The 3,825-nt window shown below is 50.6% G+C and overlaps 1 long non-coding RNA gene across 1 annotated transcript; it reads right to left on the bottom strand.

The window, feature by feature from the left end:
• Positions 1-263: 263 nt before the first annotated feature.
• LOC135174049 (uncharacterized) lies at positions 264-3,819 on the bottom strand. Its single transcript, XR_010301695.1, has 2 exons — positions 2,000-3,819; positions 264-1,045 (listed from the first exon to the last, which is right to left on the bottom strand). It is a non-coding gene; the product is annotated as an uncharacterized LOC135174049 (long non-coding RNA).
• Between the last annotated feature and the right edge of the window lie 6 nt (positions 3,820-3,825).

The raw sequence follows: 3,825 nt of genomic DNA, 5'->3' as shown, positions 1-3,825 counted from the left end.
TGGCAGCATGTGGCAGAGGGTCAAGACTTAAGCAGACACCTGATTGCTACCACAGCTCAGAAACGACTGAGACACATGCCCTCCTCCCAAACCTAGCAGTTAGGAAGTGCTACAGCTGCACCAGATCACACTGGGATCTGCTTCTTGTACAGGATGCAGCAGATTGTGGTCCATAGCTCAGAGAGGATTGCTTAGCTACTGCTGTTTATAAACACGAACCAAAAACAACCACAACAACAAAGGCTCAGAGCTGGAAACAGCTCTCAGCAGTGCAGCAAAATCCCTTTCTTTTATTCCATAGAGAGGTGCTGCAGTGACCTCAGGGGTTTTTGAGTCAAAAGCTGCTTGCTGGAATCACAGAATCAGTCAGGGTCAGAAGGGACCACAAGGACCTCGTTCCAGAGACACTTCACACTAGCCCGAGCCAAAACTAGAACGGTAGGAAAAAAGGCAAATCACAAAACACAGGACTGCCTTAACTGTCCTACACTGTAACTAGCAGCACCAAGTCCCAATCAATTCAGAGCCTTGGCACTGTTTCTCCTTGAAGATTTTAACCCTGGACACAAAGGAGTCCTGCTCTCAGGCATGGGATTACAATAAAAGTGACTCAAATGACTCAAAAGGGTAACACAAATGCCTTTTCCTGACCAATCTCTCTACATGTTCCTATGATGCTCCACTAACTCCCTCCTTCAGAGTGGCTAACAGTCTCCAACAGACACTGCACCAGCAGCTACCTTGAAGATCTGTAACCTCCTTCAGAAAGCTTCTCATCAGTTACACAGAGCAGTCAGAGCCTGCTTCCATTCACATCTTTCTTTATCAAGTTCCACTGTGGATTCAGAACACTTTAAGTTCACTTAGTCACAGGTTATGTCGACTCTGCTGATGGTATCCAACCCCATGCTGCTGGCTGAAGCAAAGTATTCCAGGGCTTGAAGTTGAGACTGCAACACGAGAGACCTCCTGTGCCAAGTGCTGCTTTGGGTTTCTGGGGTTGGGGTCAGGAGGGGATGGGTGGCAGGTGGCTGACTCCTGCTTTCTGCAAACAGAAACAGGCTAAGGTAATTGTGCACTGCAGGATCTCATTTTGTATTTACCTCTTGATCTCAACCCAGAGGGTTTTTCCTTGGCTGTGTTACTTTTGCCTCACTTCTGTGTTGGAGGGAAACAGGAGGCTAAGCCATTACAGCACTGTAAGTTGTTCAGGCACTGGGAAAACAATTCAACAGGCCCCTGTGTTCCAGGAGGTTTATCAAGTAGCCTGCCAACATTTTCAGGTGCTAAAGAACTAATGAACATTCCATTTAGGAAACAGCTCCCTCAGCTCATAGCAAGCAAACATTCCCCACTGTCACTAATCCTAGGAGCTGATAAAAGACTTCATTGAATGGTTTAGGTTGGAAGGGACCTCTCGTGATGACAATGACCAACAAATGACTGCCTTCAATAAATAAGCGACTTGGGAAATTCCAGAGAGTACTTTTGCTAAACAAGTTAGTCTCTTTTCTTTTCCATGAGGTCTTTCTGTTGAAGCTCAGCACCTGAAAGCTCTGTACCTCTTCCCTGCCCTCCTGCCGCTGCCCTCCACCTTTCCCCGGGCAGCCCCTGCCGTCCCGCCCCCACTCTCTGCCTTCCCCCGGGCAGTCTCTGCTGCTTTCCTCCTCCTCCTCTCCACTCTACGTTACCAGCTTCTGCTCCATTACCAGTTCCATTACCAGCTGCTGCTGCTGGTCCGTTACCAGCTCCAGTTGGTGCTCCTGCTCCATCTCTGCATCCATCGCAGAACCCAGAGCAAAATCCTCGAGGATCCAACCTCCTAGAGAAACCTCAGCCTCAGCAGCAACACAGACTTAGCACCCGTGAGCTAAGGTGGATGTTGCAGTGGGTCAGTAGCCCAGCCCTAAGGCGGCCCTAGCTAGCCAGGGGGCCAACCAGACCCCCCGGCCTTTGAAACCCTCCACCACGCAGCCAGTGCTCACCCGTGCGCACTCACCTGGGATGCCAGGCGGAGGATCCCCTGGCCCGCAATGGGCCCAGCTTGGGGCTGGGCTCCTCCTGCTCTGCTTATAAAGGGCACTGAGCAGGCAGGGCAAAGTGGCCACAGCTGGGGTGGGAAGAGACTTCAATTGACCTCCCCTTTTTAAGCTGCCCCAGGAGAGGCAGAAGCCTTTGGCTGATCCCCTTTGCGGGGGTAGGTTGGCTGTGTCCTTTGTGGGGTGGTGTTTTGGCTGTAGGCTTGTGAATTCTGTGAGAATCTGCACCTATCTTCAAGTCAGTGTCTTGCCTTCTATGTTTGAAATGATAATCTTCACCACAAAATGCAAGTAGATTATTGCACTCATTTCTCACTCCAGCCCAAATCAAGAATACCAGAAGATATGCACTGTCCTGCTGTCATATGGGATTGTAATCAGAATAATTATTACCCTGCAGAATAGACAGCTGGAGAAAACACAGAATGCCATGTGGAGAAGATGTGCAGTCCACTGATTCATCCCTGGGCCTCTAGCAAAACTCAATAACTTCCTGTGATGGGTCGTTAACATCAGAGAGATTAATCTGAAGTCTAAAATGGGTAATGCCTAAGAGATCCTCAGCAGCACCAAGCTGACAGATTCAGACTGCACTGGATTGGAAGGGACCCTCAAAGGTCATCTTGTCCAACCTCCCTGCAGTCAGCAGGGACACCTCCAAGTAGATTAGGCTGCCCAGGGCTACACTCAATCTGATTTTTAATATCTCCAGGCATGGGGCCTCAACCTCATCCCTGGGCAACTGTTCCAGTATTTCACCTCTCACTGTAAAGAGCTTCTTCCCCATGGCCAACCTAAATTGACCCTGCTCCAGCTTCAAACTATTGCCCCTTGTCCTATCACTACAATCCCTTCTGAACAATCCTTCCCCGAGTTCTGGCACAGAAAAGCCAAACCCAGAAGTCTTTCACCCCAAAAAGGCTCTATCTTACCTACAACTCCAAACTAACCTTGTGTAACACAATAAACATCACCCCCAGGCAAGCTGTGGCTGCCTGATCCCTAGCTACAATCTGCAACATGGCAGTGAGTGCATCTGTTTTACAGCAGACACTGCACCAACTCTGACTTGCCTAAGGACAAATAAGTCTTTCAGAAAAGATTTGTCAGTTCAGCATATGCATTTGAGCTGGATCACTGCAGGATTGTTTGTGCAAGGTAAGCAACAGGAACTGCATGCTTACCACCTCAGAGTATGCTTCATGCAGGCTGGGACAAGGGACAGCATTTCTATCGGTGTTCCATTTGCCTTTCCAAAACAGCTACCTGAAATATCTATGGGAAAAACACCAAAAGCTCCATTTGAGTTCTGGTTTCTGAAGAACACTGCCTGCTGCCAGCACGGACGACTGCTCCGAGAGCCACCGAGCACTGAACTCAGCTGCGGAGCGCAGCAAGCTCAGCCCCTGCTCGGGAAAGGCGAACGCCAGCTGGAGCCGCCAGGCGGCACGGCCGAACCAGCAGCGCCCCCTTGTGGCACGTCTGCCCCATTGCACACCAGTGCCCCCAGGCACTCCCCGCTGCGCAAAACAGGCTCTGTGGCACTGCCGCACAACAGCAGGGCTTGGAAGAGACCTCTGGGGATCAGCCAGTGCGACCCCCCTGCTAATGCAAGGTCACCCACAGCAGCTGGCCCAGGGGCACAATGTCCAGGTGGGCTTGCAGTCTCCCCAGAGAAGGAGAGCACCTTCACAGCAAAGTTCTTCCTGAAGTTCAGACAGAACCTCCTGGGCTCCAGTTTGTGTCTATTGCCCCTTGCCCTGTCTCTGGGTACCACTGGAAAGAC

This window comes from Pogoniulus pusillus, unplaced genomic scaffold, assembly GCF_015220805.1.
Source record: "Pogoniulus pusillus isolate bPogPus1 unplaced genomic scaffold, bPogPus1.pri scaffold_239_arrow_ctg1, whole genome shotgun sequence".
NCBI classification, from domain to species: domain Eukaryota; kingdom Metazoa; phylum Chordata; class Aves; order Piciformes; family Lybiidae; genus Pogoniulus; species Pogoniulus pusillus.
This window is presented reverse-complemented; position numbering and strand designations above follow the sequence as displayed.